The sequence below is a fragment of the Podarcis bocagei genome, assembly GCF_964188305.1.
Source record: "Podarcis bocagei genome assembly, chromosome: 4".
Lineage (NCBI taxonomy): Eukaryota > Metazoa > Chordata > Lepidosauria > Squamata > Lacertidae > Podarcis > Podarcis bocagei.
In genome coordinates, this window is record NC_138128.1 from 62,187,847 (window position 1) to 62,208,212 (window position 20,366).

The following is a 20,366-nucleotide window of genomic DNA, read 5'->3' on the forward strand; positions in this document are numbered from 1 at the left end:
GCCATGGGCTCACTGCACTACTATGTGTCTTTGCCATTGTGGGTATTTCCTCACAGATTTTGAACTCAGGTAAGGATACCCAAGAACAAAATAATATACATACAGCTCATCAATGGCTCGTGTGTGTGTGTGTGTGTGTGTGTGTGTGTGTGTGTGTGTGTGTGTGGTAGTCCCCTTTGAAATATATGGGAGCTGGTGCAACAATATTTACATCTGTGTCATGATGTTGTACACATTAATACCTATGGGACAGCTTAAATAGTACACTGCATGTATTTTGGAAGTAGGGTGCTGGAACAGAGAGAAATAGCACATATTGATGTGTTCAATCTTATAACCATATAAATAATCTGTTTATTGCCATTTGCACACCCACGAGTGTAAAGGAAATTTAGCATGACATGGCAGTATATCGATCAAAAAGCCAGAGGTAATGCAACAGGTAATGCAGTGTAAAAGAAATGTTAGAAACCAGGAAAGAAGTGCTAGCGTGATAGCCAAGAAACCTAATGCAAAACCCCAGGAATTATTTATATGGATTTTTCATCTGTTCACAATGTATGTCCAAACACTTTCAGGAATAAAAAGAAAGAACTTTTAGTCTGACAATTACTTATGTAGTCCTGTTTCTTCAAAGTTCATCAACAAAAGATCGTCAACAGAAAAAGCTAGCAAATCTTCAGACCGTCAGTGTTTCTTCCTCGCTAGAAAAACAATTGAGGAGATTAATTAAGTAATAAACCTTCCCATAATCACCACTATAAACATGAGTAATGACAGACCCAACTTCTGATTTCACCTCTGCACTCCACATCTCAGCTTCATTATCTCTCCCACCCCCCCCACCCCCCAGCAGTCAGGTTGCATTTCCCATCTCTTCAACTTCTCCTCTGGAGCCCGGGATAAAATTCTCCATTTTAATCTAGTTTTTAAAATCACCTGAAGACTTCAGTAATTTTGAGCGATACCCACTACATTAACAGTGCACTCCTCCTATGCATGTCCACTCAGCAGCAAATCCCATTAAATTCACGGAGATTTATTTCCTCAGTGCTGCAATCCTACACTCACTCACTTGGGAGCAGGGGTGTTGCTGGAAGTGCTGTGCCAAAAATTCATTCTGTGTCCCTCCCCCCCCCCCAACTATTCCCCAGCAATTAATTCAGCAAGTAATTGCATGTGAAAATTATCTAGTTGAAATTTTGTATAAATTCTCATGAGTGTGAGGGTTTTTGGGGTTTGGTGTTTTTTTTTAACCTTTAGCTTAATTTTAAGGTGACCAAATTGTGTTTGTGAATGTCCTTTCTTTCCTTCTACAAATAAAGTCTCCAATGGGCAGTATCCTACAGCCTTCCTGGGTGCCTGCAGTTCCTGAAAACCCCATGACAACCTCAGCCGGGCTTTCTTATCAGCATGGGAAGATTGGGAGGCTACTTATACTGTGCCTAATGAGTGCAGCGAACTCAGACGCTCAGTAGTCAGCCTCCCCCCCCCAGCTTCCTGTTCTTAGGAGAAGGCACCACAAGTTAACTTCTCCCATGGAACTTTTTAGATCAGTAGGTGTAGGCAGCCAGGGAGGCTGCAGAGTGATGGAGAAAGCTTTAATGGAGTGGGAAACACACAGACCACAACCTCAAACCTGCACCCATCAAAATTCTAAAGAAATTTTAAAGTGCCCAGGGATTGAGACTGAAAAATGGAAGCATGTTTTCCAGGAAAAGAAAAGTTTTGAGAAGCTGGAGAATAGGTTTTGGCACAGGCACTTGAAGGATTTCAAACACAGGACCATTACACAAATTTGCATAAAGGTATAGGCTGTCTCACAGCTAATTAAGATGATAGGCAGCTCTGGTCTTTTTTCACTGGTCTTCCTCTCCAGTGCTACAAAAAGTAATTTTTGACACCCCTCTATCAAATACTACAAGGCTCTGATGCTAAGCTATGTGACAGCCTGTGACCTGCACATATCTAATGATTATGTTTATCCATGGTACACATATTCTATAGTTTTTTTGGACACTGGGAATTCTTTTTTGGTCTGTTGTGGTTGTGGCTAATCCCTAGTTCAGGGGCCTTATCTGACTTCTAAGCATTTTTTCTCTCAAACCCCTCAAGTCCAAGTTATTTAAACAGGAAAAAAAGTTTAAGCACAATTTCTGGGGTGGTTGGAACCCTTCTGTGCTTGCAAATCTCTCCCTCTCTCTTCATCAGATTGATTTGGACAGATCAGCCTGGCTGGTATGAGACGAGGGGCAAGGGGGTGGACAGTAGTTTGGGTGTGTGTCTGCTGGTGTGAGTCCTATATAGGGAAGTGGGGGAGAAACTGTATTTAAAGGCATTTTCACTTTCTGAAACAAAAGAACTGAACAACATTATAACCAAAACCCAGCTACCCTTGCAAAATTGCACTTCTCTAAATTTTGCAATTTAGTTCTCAACTAAGTAATGTATTGAAAATGCATATACATGGGTGTAAAAAAAACATACAAAAAAGCATTCTGTTAGGAGAAACTGCTTTGCAAAAACATGTATATTAGGCAAAATTGCATACAAGTTTATTTGGAAAAATGCACCTTTAAAATGCTGGTGAATTTCCATGGGGATTTTTTTTCTTTCTTTCGAAAACAACACACAAACTGATACGAACATGTGGAGAGCTAAGTTTTTAACTAGAAAAATGGGGGAAAGGGAGAAATGAAATTGACAGGTCTATCTATCCCTAGCTCTAGCACATCAAAACTTTTCAAAGGTGTGGTATATTGGTCCTGCTGATAAGATTCTGTATGCATAATGCATACATAAAAGTGCAACGCTTGTCTCAGATTACAAAGGAGAGCTGCAGTTTTATGCATGCGTATGTAATCTTTAAATATTTGCATTATTATAAAGGGCCTGTATATCAACACAGAGATCAAGCTGGAGAGAATGGCTCTTTATTTCGTCAAGAAGAGCCGTTTTTTAAGCAGGCTTCATTTTCACTGAATAAACCAGCAGGTGATCTCTTATGCATCTGTTTTCCCTTGATCTTACTGTGTGAGCGACACTTGCTTTACACTAGCATTAACTGTCAAAATATTATTTAGCTACTGTATGCCTTCTAGAGCAAGCTTTATTAATAAAAAAAAGTAAAGGAAATGTAGTGATAATTGAATCTCTTTATAGTCACCATGTAACAGAAAGGGAGGAAGATGGTTTCTGACCTTAGGGGAAAACATCTGGATTTCCTTTTGCCCCCAAGATCATGTCCTCTCCCTTACACTATAATCACTTTGATTCACAATACCTCAGAGGGAGATAAAATTTGCAATGTGTGCATATGATCACAGAAATGCAACAGCATTCCTCCATTTCTGTCTTCCTTCCTTCTTCTTCTTCTTGAATCCCTACAGGAATCACATTAAATAAATATATAGCAAGCTGCAGTGTCACAACAAGTAGATGTACAATTATGAGGCCTAATACCCAAAGGAAATCAACCCGAGACTTATTAATATCCAGACCCTAGAAAAGACAACTGTCAGACAATTGGTCAACAAGGTACATCGTATCTGTTAGATACTGACTAACCCATTATGATCTTTATGGAGTGTCCTTTTGGGGTCTAGATCTTCAAATATGAGTTGGAAGACCCTTTCCTTTTATTAGTTGCTAAGCTCTTTATACTTTTACCATATTGCAGCAGGTTAGAAGTCTGAGCTTTATTGTCTTATGTTATTGAAAATCCAGATTCCCTCAGCCTTCTCCCTCAGGTCAAGATTTGTCTGCGAATACATTCTCATTTCTCCATGTACAAAGGCTGTCTGGAGAGAGGCAGAAAAAGATTATGACTGTAATATACTTAAATCCAATTTATTTGCCTGACTAGAAACTTCCACACTTCACAATTGCTTCCTACAGAAGATTTTGTACTTAATTCTTTCTTGGCAGTAAAGAGCAAGCACGATTCAGCTCATCTGACAGATATATACATGACACACACACACACACACACACACACACCCCTGAGCCAAATGGAAGAGCCCTGGAAGAGATGGGTGAAAATAGCAAATTTGCACATTTACCTGTATGTGTTCACACTTTATTTTAATTTAAGTATGATTAATTTGCATGGCAGAAATAGCTCTTTAAAGCTCATGTGAAAAGCTGGCATGATGGCGTGAGGGATGGCTTTTTAACTAGATAACCCGACACCTGACACAAAGGAATTTCATACAGATGTACAACTGTTTGCATTGTAACCAAACACAAACCCCTTTTCATCTATTTTATAATGCAATACTCTTGTTATTGCTGAATCTTCACTATGCCTTAAAGGAGTGCATCTATATTACCTGCATTACATCCTGGGGGGGGGGGGGGAAGAAAAGAAAAGTGGGTGGGGGTGGTTTGAAAAGGATTCACCTGTCAAGAGCACTGGACCTCAAACTGGGCTTGCAGAACTGTTTGGAAGAAGTCACTGCTCCTCATGGATCTGAACCATAAGGCACAATAAACCAGTAGGCTGATTGGCTGACAGCCTCCACTTCTTAGGTTATTTACCTATATGCAACAAGCCAGCAATATGCTGCCTTTGGGGGGGGGGGCAGCCTGGTGTGCATTTGTTCTGTCCTGGTTGTTTATAGTCTGTGTCCTTAGCCTTTCTATTGCCCTGGCTCTTCACCTTCTTCTGTCTCTTTCCCTTTGATTTTTTTAAAATGATATTTATTAAAGTTTAACAATTACAAAAAAGAAAAGGAAAGCAGGCAGTGATAAAAAAAGAAAAAAGATTACAATACTTCAAAAATAAAAGAAAAATACAATACTAAGAATAAAAAAGGGGGGGGGGGAACCAAAAACAGTACAACAAAGCAATAAGAGTGAAAAAACAAAAACATTTAAAAACACTAACATCCAGTATTTTCATATCTTTATCTTTCATTTACCTGTTTCCTTGACTTCCTCACACCTCCCTTTTTGTATTCTAATTCAATTAGTTGTTTCAGCAAGTCCTTTCCCTCTTTCTCAAATTTTGTTCCATAGTTTATCTTAACACAATTTAACCTTAAATTTTACACTTTGACCCATTAACAATCCATTTTTACTTAATTCTTTATAACCTTTCTGCTAAAACCATGTAAATTCATTCCAGCATCTTTCTAACATTCATTATTTTTACAATGTTTTTGTAAATATACTTTAAATTTTTTCCAGTCTTCTTCCACCGACTCTTCTCCCTGGTCTCGGATTCTGCCAGTCATTTCCGCCATTTCCATGTAGTCCATCAGTTTCATCTGCCATTCTTCCCTGGTAGGTAGATCTTGCGTCTTCCAGTATTTTGCAATAAGTATTCTTGCTGCTGTTGTGGCATACATAAAAAAGTTCTATCTTTCCTTGGCACCAATTGGCCAACCATGCCCAATAGCAAGGCCTCTGGTTTCTTCGGAAAGGTATATTTAAATACCTTTTTCATTTCATTATAGATCATCTCCCAGAATGCCTTAATCTTTGGGCATGTCCACCAAAAGTGAAAGAAAGTACCTTCAGTCTCCTTACATTTCCAACATTTATTATCAGGCAAATGGTAAATTTTTGCAAGCTTGACTGGTGTTACGTACCACCTATAGATCATTTTCATTAAGTTCTCTTTTAAGGCATTACATGCCGTAAATTTCATACCAGTGGTCCATAACTGTTCCAGTCAGCCATCATAATATTATGTCCAACATCTTATGCCCATTTAATCATAGCAGATTTCACCGTTTCATCTTGAGTATTCCGTTTCAACAGCAGGTTATACATTCTTGACAGATTCTTAACTTTAGAGTCTAGCAATTCTGTTTCCAATTTTGATTTTTCCACTTGGAAGCCTATTTTTTTGTCCAAATTATATGCCTCCATTATTTGATAATAATGGAGCCAGTCTCGCACTCTATTTTTTAGTTTTTCAAAACTCTGCAATTTTAGTCTGTCTCCCTCTTGTTCCAAAATTTCCCAATACTTCGGCCATTTAGCTTCCATATTGAGTTTTTTCTGAGCCTTTGCTTCCATTGGTGACAACCATCTTGGGGTTTTATTTTCTAACAAATCCTTATATCTTATTCAGACGTTAAACAGTGCTTTTCTGACAATATGGTTTTTAAACGCTTTGTGTGCTTTAACCTTATCATACCACAGGTATGCATGCCAACCAAATACGTTGTTGAAACCTTCCAAATCCAACACATCCGTGTTTTCAAGAAGCATCCATTCTCTCAGCCAACAAAATGCGGCTGATTCATAATAAAGTTTAAGGTCTGGCAGGGCAAATCCACCACTTTCTTTAGCATCTGTTAATATCTTAAATTTTATTCGAGGTTTCTTGCCCTGCCAGACAAATCTAGAGATATCTCTCTGCCACTTCTTGAAACAGTCCATTTTATCCAAAATTTGCAATGTTTGAAACAAAAAAAGCATTCTTGACAATACATTCATTTTATCACAGCAATTTGGCCTAACAACAAATTTGACCATATTTCTAAATCCTTTTTCACTTCAGTCCAACATTTTTCATAGTTATCCTTAAATAAATTCACATTCTTAGCAGTCATATTAATCCCTAAATATTTCACTTTCTTAACCAGTGTCAGTCCTGTCTCCTTCTGAAACTTATCTCTCTCAGTCTCAGTTAGATTTTTCTCTAAAACCTTAGTTTTCATCTTATTCAACTTGAAACCTGCTACCTGACCAAATTCTTGGATCAGTTCTAATACTCTTTTAGTGCTAGATTCTGGCTCCTGTAAAGTCAATACCATATCGTCAGCAAATGCTTTCAATTTGTACTGTTTGGCTCCCACTTGTATACCTTTTACCAATTGGTCCCTTCTAATCATGTTTAACAAAACCTCCAGGACCGAGATAAAAAGCAATGGAGAGATTGGGCAACCTTGTCATGTCCCTTTCTCAATCTTGAATTCTTCCGTCACTACATTGTTTACAATTAATTTAGCCTTTTGTTCTGAATAAATTGCACCTATACCGTTTCCAAAACCTTGACCAACCCCAATCCCCGATAAATTCTTCTTCATAAAACTCCAAGAAATATTGTCAAAGGCTTTCTCCGTGTCCACAAAAATCAAAACTGCTTTAGTGTTAATCTTCACTTGTAATTTTTCTAAAATATTAATTATATTCCTCATATTATCAGACAAATGTCTACCTGGGAGAAAACCCGCTTGATCTTTATGAATTTCTTCTGCCAAGACCTTTTTTAATCTTTTAGCCAAAATGTCTGCAAAAATTTTGTAATCCACATTGAGCAATGATATGGGGCGGTAGTTCTTAAGCTGCGTCTTTTCAGTCTCTGTTTTCGGTATAAGTGTAATGTACGCTTCCTTCCATGACTCTGGCGCCCTTTTCCCTTCCAGTATTTCATTACAGACTTCCTTTAAAGGTTGTATTAACCATTCTTTCAAAGATCTGTAATATCTAGAAGTCAGTCCATCCGGTCCTGGAGATTTACCTAATTGCATATTCTGAATGGCCCCTTCTACTTCCTGTTCCGTTATTTTATAATCCAGCATTAATTTATTTTCTTGAGAAATTTTTTGTAGTCCATTTATTTTCAAAAATTTATCAATATCCATTTCTTTCTGCTTCTCCTGTGTATATAATTGTTTAATATACCTCTGGAAACACTTTCTGATTTCCACTGGATTCTGTATATTCTTTCCTTCCACTTCCAAATTCGTAATAGTATTAAGTTTTTGTCTTTTCCTCAATTGCCAGGCCAATAGTTTTCCGCACTTATTTGCCGATTCAAATGTCTTTTGTCTCATCTGTTTAATCTTCCATTCTATTTCCTGATTCATCATTTTCATATATTGTACTTGGTATAACTTTATTTCTTTCAAAATCTCCTGGGACTTTGGTTTCAGGTTTAGCTTGAGCCTAATTGCTTCCAACTATTTACAAAAAGAGGAAGGCGGACTTCCTGTTTTAGACCTCCCCCCGTTCGTTGTCAAATTCAGCTTTTAAAACTCCAATTCTTCACGGGTAATTACTTTTAAGTCCAATTGTCCACAGGAAAAAGTCAGCGCTCTCCGGCAACGGCTGTGCGGCTTCTCTCTGCGAAAGTAGCAGTCAGTTCGCAGCACCGCGCCGCTCACCTCACTTCGCTCCGGAGCCCCCAACTGGGGTTCCTTGCGAGTAGGGGAGGCGCTCTTGGTGCCCTGCCGAATCCCACGTTCCCTGGCTTTTTCCACCTGGGATTTCTAAGGGGCCCCCACCTTCGTCGCGGCGGGAGACCCAGTTTTCGCGGAGCAAGTTCCTCCGGTCAGAGGAACTCCGCCATTAGCCGATGGCGCTAACCCGGAAGTCCCTCTCTTTCCCTTTGAAACTATTTGCTGCGTGGAGGATGTGCCCACAGCCAGTCACCTGATATGGTACTGGACCTGTTCATGCCTGGACACACAGTGAGACCCGATCCAACAAGCAACAATCCCAAGCTGGGCGTTGGCCCAAGCCAAGCTGGATGACAGGCTGCAATCCTATGGAGTCACTTACATTAACACCTCAAAGAACCTGACTATTTTTGGGTTTGGCATCCCAGTCAGCTTGTGATGGATGAACTCTCTTGCCTTGTCCAAAAAAATGTCTTCAACTACCAACTTAAAATGCAAAAGGTAAGAAACTGGGCTCTTTCAATAACCAGATTTTTTTCTATTCTTGTTTTAAAATCAAGGCTGAGAAAACTGGAGGGGGGGACTGATAGGGCAGGAAGCACAGAGGTTAACAGCTGGCAGAGTCACAGCAGAGCCAACTCCTTCTGGTTTTGCTGCTGCCTTCCTCCCTACTGAGATCTGCAATGGCAACCCAGAGACTAAGAAGAAGGAGGCTCCCAGCCCCTGGACTAGATGTAAGTAACTCTTGGGGTGGCTGAGTCTTGCTTTATTTCATATTAATCAGTCAGGGCAAATGCTGATTGGTGGAACAGAAACTTGAAGAACATGCTACCATGCAAACAGCGCCAACACACTAGCTTATCTTCCAAGTAGCATATTTGATTCCTTCCGCTAAGGCTTGTATTCAGTGGTGTGTTAGGAAAACCAGTCTGCGCAATGATTTCTCCTAGTGCAACAAAATGATCTCTTCCCTTGTAAGGGATCTCTTCCCTTATAAAAGTCTTTATTGAGTTACAGTTTCCATTCTCAAGCTGCTGCGGGCAGCTCTACATCTTATGGGTTAGACCGGCGAAGCTCCGTCTGAGTCTCCGCCCCCTGTACACCAGCTTAATACCCTAGCCTTACTCCACCTTTTCCGCCTGACCGTTCTTCTCTGGGTCCCTCTGCCCCCCGTGGTCTCTTCCTTCCTGGACTCTTCTGACGCTGACCCCCCGGACCCTTCTGTCTCCTTGCGTCGAGCTTTAGGACCTGGCTCCCTTTCCGGGCTGCTTACTGCGCCACCTTCCTGTGCATTTGAACTTGGCGCGCGCGCCCAACCTTCCACTTTCCGCTTAACCGTTTCTTCGCTCCCCGATGGAGGTGTGGCCACTCCTGACTCATGCCCTCCCCTCTGATGCGAGCTGCCAGAGCTCGGTACCTGGCGCCCTTCCTCTCCACTGCGCTCTGTTGGCGACGCTGGCCCCGATCTCCAACTGCTGCCCTCTGAGCCCCCTCTGGACCCTTCTTCCTGGGGTGTCCCCCTAGGCTCCCCCCTTGCTCTGGCCACTGGCGCTCCTTTCTGTGAATCTTCTGATTCACTGGAAAGACTCGGAGATCTCGGGTCGTCGTCATCACTCATCTTTTCTTCGGCCTCCTCCCCCTCGCTCTCTGTTTCCTCCCTTGCCCTCGCCTCTGCTCCTGAACCCCTGACAGATAAGAATAATGTACAACTGATCAAGACAAGTGGACATCAATTCATGTACCAGCAATGTGATTGCTTCCTCTTTGGTGATGGGCCTACACCTCTGCACTTGAGTCAGCAGTCAGCACCTGCTGAAGACATTCTTATGTAGACAAGCCTTCCCAGAGGTTTAGAAAGTTTGTATGAGTTTTAATTTGTTATTCTATTGTGGTTTTAACTTTCTGTATGTTTTAAATTGTGGTTGTAAATCTATTAGTGATAATTTTATTTCTTTATCTTTTTCTTAACTGCTTTAAGGTTTTTCCTACAATCAAGTGGTATATGAATTTTATGAAACAAACAAACAAACATAGAAATGCAATTTTTGCTATTCACCTGCCCACAGGTTTCTTTTGAAGCTTCGTCTCTTTTTCTAGTGCACTTCTGAAAGCAGGGACAAGAGACTCCAGTAGGGATGAGATCTCTGTTTATTTCACTTTCCTATAATAAGATTATTTTTTTTACCCCCCCCCCCCCACTATTACTATTATAAATTTGGTAGCTGTTTTTAATCTGTAATTTTAATGTAGAAGAATATTAGCTATAATAGCTATACTACTCATAAGGCACCCTCTTGTGGTGATAATACTGTGTGACTTGTGTAAGAGCTTATGCTACTTGTTCCAATCTTTGCTCAGGAAATCTTGCTCAGCACTTCTTCCTCCAGCACTTCTTCACTTTTCTAGCTGTTTTGTTAGTCTCATTCAAAAAGCAGAAAATATTAGTTAATTCAGATTACTGTGTTAGGCCTAGAGAAGTCCATCAGAAATGCATTCCTTAATCAGCATCTAGTTCTCAGTTGGGGTTTCTATCCTAGCCCCATTTACCTGGGAGTAAACCCCAATGAATTCAAAAGGACTTACTTCTGAGTAGAAATTGGGCACTTCCTGGCTGTCATGATTTTGGGGCACAATTCAATCACATACTGGCAAATTCAGAAAGAACGATTAAAGTTGATTTGGAGATATGTGTAAGATACCTGCTCCCCCAAAAGACAGGCCTTTTCACAAGAAAGGAAAGTGTCAGAAACATACACTGCAAAGCATGGGATAGCACTTGCTTTGATGATCCAATATAATTTAACCTTCCCACAAACAAATAAGAACAAATGTTCATTAAGTAGCCAACACCCTGTCAGTGACCAGGACTGCATCCTGAGTAGGTTTAATTGCCGCTGAAATCAATGTGATTAACAACAGAATCCTACGCATACCTCCTCAGAAGCAAGCCCCACTCACTTCACTGACGCTTATTCCTAGATAAGTGGGTAAAGGATTGCAGTCTAAAGTATACTGGACAGTGCATCTAGTTGGTGGATCGTTCATTACTTCAATTTAGAGAAACTCTTCTTAGCATATATACTGTTTATCTCAATTCTGGGCGTGGCATTAAGTTTTAACTTTTTTGACCAATGGGACCCTTCTCCCCTTTTCTAAGATTCTTCTGACAACTATAGGTGTATTTCAAAAGCAGATTATGGGGTTGTAAAGAAAAGAAAGAACAGAGTTATACCTGCTGGCTTAAGACGGCACCCACTTCATTCCATGTACAGAACCTGGCCTGACTGGCAGTTACATAGGAACACAGAAACCTGCCTTGCACTGAGCCAGACCACTGGGCCACCTAGCCCAGTGCTGTCTACAGTGTCGGGCAGCAGAGTCTCCAGAGTTTCAGATAGGGCTCTTTCCTGGTCCTACTGGGAGATGTCAGCGATTGAACCTGGAACCTTCTGCATGCAAATCAAATGTTCCACCGCAGAACTAGAGCTTTCCCCCTTATTTCACCTCACAGTATTCTCCACCTCGCTTGAGGGCAGCAGGCTAGCTTAGGGAGTGTCAGGCAGGCACAGCTATCTCCTTCAATGCCTTGTCATCATTCTCCTCTCTTCAGCATCTGCTGCCTATGGCAGCTGCCTCACTCTGTCTAATGGCTGTGCCGGAGCCCAGTCCTCTTTTTTTCAATAGGCCATCCTAGTTCCATCAAAGCTGCTCTGAGCATTCTGAAGGGAGTGGCATAAATAAAACACACGAGAAAAGCTCATATACATGCCTGCATCAGGTGCCCGACATAAATGAACTTGACTCTAGGCTAGGGTTGCCATATTAGAAAGTAGGATACCCCAAAATTTGTTGAACTTTTTTTTCTTTTTCTTTTTTTTAGGAAACCACCGAAATTGTTGAGGCTTTTTTTTTTTTAGATTGACTTGCCTAAGATCCAGGACATCAATTCTGCCTTTGAAATCCCGGCAATGTCTGGGAAAATCCAGACGTATGGAAGCCCAACTCTAGGCTACAAATGAACCGAAAGCCAAGAATCCTAAGGTCACCTTTATATTACTGAAACAGTATCCCCACTTCTCGGCATAACAGCTCAAATGCATAAATCTATTTGTTTATACCCAAACCAGAACAGAACACAAGACAGAGGAAGAATCTGCTATAATGTCCGTTGTTTTGGATCCATATAGAAACTGCCACACAATCCATGCAGATGTCAAGAAACATTTTTACTATGCAAATAACACCTCCCCCCCTTCATTTTTAAACTTTCAAACGGTTTGGTGATTAGTTTTGTTAAGACCACCACATTGCTAAGTTGCAGGTCCCTGGGGTCAGAAGATGACATTTATAAACCTAAATGAATTTTATTTACACATTGTTAAGAACTTCAGACATTTGCATTTCTCCCACAAATGCAGACCATGAAAATGAAGACGTATTTGCAATCATACTTGGTAGCCTTTTTTATGTGGAATAATTACAGAAATAATCTGAAGCTGTGGATCAGATTATTAATGAAAAGGGTAGCCTGCAAAGTCTCCTAATACCTTTTGTAAAACAAGGCAGGAGACTGTATAATATAATGAATAGCCCTGGGCTTGAGGACTGCCAGAACTAACATCCTGAAATCTGTTGTCTCAGCTGATGAGCTCTAAAGGGAACACAGCCAGAAGGAGCAGCAACTGTACAGTCGATGGAATTGTTGAACGTCTATACCTTCCATATACTGTTTTCCTGTCTTTACAGATGTGTGGAGCACAACATTTAAGTTTGTTGGATTTATGAACTGCTTCACACAACATAAAGACCGGAACTTATTTACAAGAAGAATAAAAGATACGAATGAAAACAAACGTACTAAAAACACAGTCAGGTATTCAAGAGTTGGAGCTGCCCCAAATGCCTGGCAAAATAAAAATTATTTGCCTGGTGCTGAAATGATAACTAAATTGGTGCCCAGTGGGCCTCCCTGGAGACAGTGTTTTTTAGACAGGGGCTACTACAGGAAAGACCTGTTCTGTTGTCACCACTCTCTGGACCTCCCTCAGATGCTGATCTCAGGGTCTGAACAGATTCACAATGGTTGCCATATGTTTGGTGCTAAGTGGAAACATCCACTAATAAGAGTTATTCAGGTAGTCAAGATGGCATTTACCTCCTTAACACTAGGCAGATGTGAACAAACCCCATTTATTTATTTATACTCCACCTACTAACAAAAGTTATTGATTACAGATAGGTAGCCGTGTTGGTCTGCCATAGTCAAAATAAAAAAAAATCCTTCCAGTAGCACCTTAAAGACCAACTAAGTTAGTTCTTGGTATGAGCTTTCGTGTGCATGCACACTTCTTCAGATACACTGAAACAGAAGTTGCCAGATCCTTCTATATAGTGAGAAGGTGGGGAGGGGTATTGCTCAGAAGGGTGGTGGGAATGGGAGATTGGCAGATAGCTGAGATGAGCCTGTTGACGACTCTTAACGACTGTACTAGGTCTTACAGGAAAAGGCAAGGGGTGAGAAGGTGAGAAATGGCTTAGTCATGTATAATGAGATAAGAATCCAATGACTTTGTTCAGACCAGGTCTCTCCATGGTTTTAAGTTTGGTAATGAGTTGCAATTCAGCAGCTTCTCTTTCCAGTCTATTTCTGAAATTCATTTGTAGTAAAACAGCTACTTTGAGATCTTGTATAGAATGTCCTGGGAGATTGAAGTGTTCTCCTACTGGTTTCTCTGTTTTGTGATTCTTGATGTCAGATTTATGTCCGTTTATTCTTTGGCGTAAGGTTTGGCCTGTTTGTCCAATATAGAGAGCTGAAGGACACTGTTGGCATTTGATGGCATACACAATGTTAGACGATGAGCAATTAAATAGTCCCGAGATGGTATGTGTGATGTTGTTGGGGCCAGTAATGGTGTTGTCCGGGTGTATGTGGCAGCAAAGTTGGCATCTGGGTTTGTTGCAGGCTCTGGTGCCAGTGTCCGTGTTAAGTCTGGTTGTAGTATTATTGTGGGTTAGGAGTTGTTTAAGATTGGGTGGCTGTCTGTAGGCAATGAAAGGTCTTCCTCAAAAGTTATTGAGACAGCTTGAATTATATTAAAAGCACAACATAGACAGTGACACAATAGTCACTACAGCCGGGCAAAGATATATGCAAGTCCCTCTCTCCTTGTTCTTTGATTTTCCAACAAATGCCATTCTGCAGCTGAATCTCTGGCTGTTGACGCAGCTAGTTGTTAGGCCACACAGGGCAGGATGTCCTTGCAGGTTGGCTACTGCTGCCTCTCACAGACCTGGGCCTGATGGCAAATACGGGAGGTGCTGGCAGGCAGGGAGCAAATATGCTATTTGCCTTCCTCCCAGTTCACAAATGTTCCTGTTAATCTAATGGGAGGAAAGCATTGCCAGCTTTGCTTGCTAGATCATAAATCCATCACTGAAATCACTTTTATACAATATGGCAATTTTGCATGAAATGGTTCTGCTTGTGTATAAACTACAGCATGGGTAGGCAAACTAAGGCCCGGGGGCCAGCTCCGGCCCAATCGCCTTCTAAATCTGGCTTGCAGATGGTCCGGGAATCAGCGTGTTTTTACATGAGTAGCATGTGCCCTTTTATTTAAAATGCATTTCTGGGTTATTTGCGGGGCAAAGGAATTTGTTCATTCCCCCTCCCCCCCAAAAAATATAGTCCAGCACCCTACAAGGTCTGAGGGGCAGTGGACCGACCCCCTGCTGAAAAAGTTTGCTGACCCCTGAAGTACAGTATGTACAGGTCCCATATGTTTTGTGTGCATTTGTAAGGGGGTTGCCATGATTGTCTTGCAGGATTTATGAAACTTCATGCAAAGAAGTGACTTGTGCGGTCTGTGAGGATTTTGAACCCCCTTCTGTTTTCTGATCCCCTCAGAAGACAAAATGCTTCAGCGGGAAGGACTAAATTATGCTTTAGCCTTCTCCTTCAGACTAGAGCATGTAGCCACAGCCAGAAGATCCTTTTTATAGAGTGATGTTTTTTGTAAACTGTTTTGATCATGTTGTTTACAATCTCGTTTCTCTAAGTTCCAGGGTGAAGCTAGGAGTGGCTGAATCTTTTAGTCTTGGTTTCTCTCAGTTTCTAATTTTTTCATCCTTCTGTTCTCTACATTTCCACGTCAGTTTTTAAAAAGTCTTCATGAAAACTGAAATTTTAGAATTTCTCCTAATATACACATTTTGTATGCAATTTTGCCTAGCATCCACATTTTCAAAAAAGAAACTTCCCCTAATAAAATGCATTTTTGTACTTTTTTCACTAATATATAGAGAACTGCATTGGCTGTTCGAAAAGTGGGTTTTGAATAGCAAATCTATCCTGTCTGAATACTCTCTCTTTGGCCAGGGCAACCTGCTCCAACCTGGCATCATCCAGATATTTTGGACTACAACTCCCAGCATTCCTGATGGTTGGCCATGCTGATGGGAGTTGTAGTCTAAAACATCCCAGAGGGCACCATGTTGGGGAAGGCTTGACTAGGGATTAAAGGCATGAGGATCTATCCTTGAACAACATGGCACTATATCTGCCATAGTACTTTGTACAGATTTGTACAAATCTGCAAAAAAGGTGTCTACGTCAGCAACACAAAGCTGTAAAACACAAAGATGCAAAACAAAAATTAAACACTGCTGTTACACAGTAACAAATTACAAATGAAGTAACTGAGCAGAAGTTTATAAAGCAAAGCACTGGAAACAGAAACAAACAATGCAGAAATCAATCAGTTTGGTACCAAAGCCTTTCTGAAAAAGAAACAAAGTTAAGGGACCTGGCATTCCAGAAAGTTGGCACCACAACAGAAAAGGCCCTGCTCTGAGTACACCTGTCAGACGTGAGTTGGCTACAGCATGCAGACTAGGGTCCTCAATGTTGAACAGAACACAGAAGGGGGTTGCCAAGTCTATCTGTAGTTCCTGTGATTTTCAATATATGTCCAAAGAGTTTTACCTCACTTCAACCACCTAGCTGCAAATCATTGTTACAGACAGAGGTGACATGACTAAAAGAATCGAATCATCCCAGAGAAACCCAGACATCAGATTTGGTTTTTCAGATCTGTGAAATGTGGAATGCAAATGCTATAGTCCTTTTTTTTTAAATCCCTGCTTACTCTCTAATCTTATCAAATATACATCCACATATCGTAATACACACAAATAGTATTAGGGTTTGCAAAGCACATTTTCTTAGAAAATCCAATTTCACAATGTATTTTTTTCCTGCTGACATATTAGCCATTTCTTTATACATTAAAAGGTCTTACGCTACTCCAGCTGAAGGAGACAGAACTGAGCTGCATAGCAAAGGCAGGGTAAGCTAATCACATTGCATTATTATCCTTCTGCAGGAAATACTTTTTACAAGACATATACATAATGTTTTATGACATGCACCTGGTCTTTCCTCTTATGGCACAAGGAAATGTCTTACTCACTGATACCTCTCCTCATGCTGTTTATCCCTCACAGTTACTTTGTGATATCACTGTTTACATGTGAATGTAGGTGCCTCCAGGTTCATAAATCTGTATGCAGTAGTATGGGTTCTCTAACAGCAATTCATTTTAATTATGTGTGACATAAAAGGACCACCTACAGATGAGACAATACAGTTGTAAGATTTTCAAGGTTGCTACAGGGAATACTTCATAACTGAAGTATGTTTTCCCTAAGGAGTTATACTACCATTTGATTTAATTTTTAATTTTTACATTTTAATCAAAAATAGATCAAATGGTGGTGGGACCCCCTGGGAAACATACTTCAGATATGAAGCTGTTCGTGTTTCCTTTAAATATGTAAAGCTGCCATTTATGTATAACTCATGAATGACACCCTGTGTTGCAAGCAAATATCACGCGGCGTTTTCTATACTGCTCCAGTAACAATAATAGAATCACATGCAAGTATAGCCTGACTCAACAAGGGAAAGACGTGCCACTCAGACATGTCAAGACCAGATTAAATTCAACATGAAGCTGGTCCTAATTAAGGTCAGTTTCAGAGAACGCTGAAAGATGGAGACTGACACCATACAATCCAGAACTCGTGCATCGACTGTCGCTGAGCATGTGCAGAGTATCATACTAATGAACATCTATAGTGTGCTTCCACATAATGGGGCACACTATATGGCTCATATAGTGCCCTGGAAAAAATGGTTTCCAGGCACTTTTGAGACTTGACAAACACACCCTTTTAAACAACAAAACACAATACAGGCCCCATTCTTTATTGGGATGTTTCAAGTTACATTTGACAGTTTCAGAAGGACACATGGGGTGGGATTCACCTAACGGACCCGTCAGTGGGAGTCCTGCTGAAAGTCTTCCACTTGCACAATGGGGCTTTTCCTCCTCTTCTCCCACCCTTCACCCACCCCCCAAACACTGGCTCTGGGGGGAAAATAAACACCAGCAGAACAGCGGTGGGGACAGGAAGATTGTTCTGCGGACAAGCTGATAGGCTTACACAGTTGGAATGCTCAACATTGCACAAGGCTGAATACCACCCGTGGCATGTTTTAGAAATAATTCATTTCAGAAGTGCTGTAGACTACTTTGAGATTCTATATTAAGCAGTATACAAATCGTTTAATTAAATAAATGTGCTGTTAGGACCAGAGTGCTGTAATGTAGGCTCAAAAGGCCAGATATAGTATAGGAGCAAAATCCTAAACAAGTGTTTAATGCACCTTATTATTTAGATATCATCGCTGGGTTATATGGTACTCTATAAAGATCTCAATCTAGGAAACTAGGAGTGTAGCAGGAAAGTACAGGCCTACTGTTCTGTTCTCAGAACTCTTCCCTCTAAGCATTTTATCAGTCCATGGGGGTTAGAGGAGGAATGGTACTTGGATCACATCTGATACCTGTTTCCTCATTCTGTTCTTTAGTTAGATGATTGACACTGTGAGACCAGCACTGATTTATCACATAGGTGCGTATGTGCAGAACCATAGTTCTCCTTCCAATCATGCGCACTGTGGAAGGGCAAACTATTCATAAATCAAGGATCATAAGTTGGAGCCAGGCTTTCTCTGCTTGGAGCAGACCTATTGAAATCAATCGAACCTACATTAGTCACTAACTATAGTCTTATTCTTAGTCATGCTGGCTGTACGCTGGCTCCCTCGGCCAGTAAAGCGAGATGAGCGCCGCAACTCCAGAGTCGGCCACGACTGGACCTAATGGTCAGGAGTCCCTTTACCTTTTTATAGTCTTATTGATTTCAATGGAGTCTATTTTAAGCATGACTAAGTCTGGATCCAATCCAATATATATTCAGAATTGTCCAACTAATGTGGTTGAGATTGAATTTATTTTAGTTCCATATTCTGGGATCTCTCCTTGACCTGCACAAGACATGGAACACATCATACTCTGGTTACTTAACTGATAGACCAATGAATTTATTTAGGGTGCTGTACAACAAATAATTGCTGACTGTTAACACCTCTGTCCCATCCTCATGCTCCCTCTAAATGCTATTTGTCATTCATAATTGAGACTGAGCTACAAAAGGTGATCAGGATCTATTTAAAACAAGCCGGGTAACCCTTAAACCCCAGTTAAAATGCACTGACAGCTTTGTTTTCTTTACACATCTGAGTATATTGTGTGTCACGTACAAAGTGCAACTGTTCAATATCTGGGTATGATATTTGAGGCTATGATACTCTTACTGGGACACCTGGTCACAGAGGAGGTGTAGGTATAACACTTCAACAGAATGCTCCCCCACAAAATGGGGGGAAAGGCTGGCTTATTGTAGATCTGTCAAGAGACCTTGGAATATGCTGACAAAACAAGCCTCAAAAGAAAAAGCTGAGGCCTTAAATCCTGAAGAAAGACCTTTGAGGTCAAACCACTTACCCCAGGGAATCCTGTTCAGGTCAATTCCTGGAGAAAGTGGATTGAGGAATGCAGACCAAGAAATTCTAGCCAGGAAAGAACTAAAAAAGTGAAAAACAAACTTAAGGAGAAGTCTGGGAACGAAGTGGCCTTGTCATGAAACCAAAACCTCAAGTCTTGAATAGATTTGCTTGCAAGTATATTCAGATACCTGTATTTTTTCAACTACAGAGACTATGGGTCTTTGCAACTACTGTCTTTTGATGAAGGCATCCAGGTTTATGGAAGTGATGACAACAATATCACACTGTGGGCAATACACCATCTTTGTCAGGGAAATATCAGTGTATAGGGCAGCATTCACCTACTGAAGCTTCTGCTTGCGCAGTGGGGCTTCCCCCACTTCTCCTCATGCCTCCTGAAATTGGGCTCAGATGTATCTATTCGGAGAACCCCAAGAACACTACACAGGGAGGGGGAATCATTCTGTCTGATATGCCTGCACAGATGGAATGTTTGTTGAATTCCACCCATGGTAATTTAATAGAATCACAGAATTGTAGAGTTGGAAAGGACCACAAGGGTCTCCTGGTCCAACCGCCTGCAATGTAGGAAATCTTCTGCCCAACATGAGACTCAAACCCATTACCCTGACATTAAAATTCTCATGCTCTACCGACTGAGCTATCCCAGAATTTTTTTAATGGTGAATGCACCTCTTGTGGTTTATACTGAACCAGGGTTTTGGAAAGGTAGATTTCAGAACATACAAATACCTTCTCAAGTTACTGACAATGACAATGAAGCATCTTATGGTACCTGAGAATGGCATGAATTTTTGTGGACTAGAGTCCACTTCATTGGACCCATGAGGCATTTTTTCCTCAGTTGGTAGATGTGGATGAAGGGGAGGGAAGTAAACAGGGAAGTCAGGTGTAAATGCAAACTAGTCTGTGACAATCACATTAAAGGGCATTAAATGTATGTAGAATAAGCATAGTGAGCATGCAAAGCAGCAGTCATTAATGATAATTTGGTTATTTAATTGATACCTGTAGTGGAACAGGAACATGATTCAAGCCAGAAGCAACAGAACTGAATTTCATGACAGGTTGTAATTCAGTAGTTGCACTTTTCACTGTTTAGCTGTTTAAGAATGGTCACTTTACAAAACTGGTTCATTAAAGAACAATGGGAGAATAGGCTTCATTTTCTTGCTAATAATGATGATGATGATGAGGAGGATGATGATAACAATAATAATAATAATAATAATAATAATAATAATAATAATAATAATAATAATAATTTTGTTATTTATACCCTGCCCATC

At 40.7% G+C, this 20,366-nt stretch overlaps 1 long non-coding RNA gene across 2 annotated transcripts in view; it reads right to left on the reverse strand.

Annotated features, from left to right (window-relative positions):
- The window catches only part of LOC308584649, a 29,162-nt gene extending 8,920 nt beyond the window's left edge, over window positions 1-20,242 (reverse strand). Inside the window, exons 1-4 of one of the 2 annotated variants that reach the window (XR_014006964.1) lie at window positions 20,086-20,242; window positions 19,055-19,134; window positions 3,284-3,383; window positions 614-704 (exon numbers count right to left, since the gene is read on the reverse strand). This is a non-coding gene — a long non-coding RNA (uncharacterized lncRNA). Of the gene's footprint in view, window positions 1-613; window positions 705-3,283; window positions 4,646-19,054; window positions 19,135-20,085 lie in introns of those variants that run through there. The other variant, XR_014006965.1, reaches the window with a different exon arrangement.
- Between the last annotated feature and the right edge of the window lie 124 nt (window positions 20,243-20,366).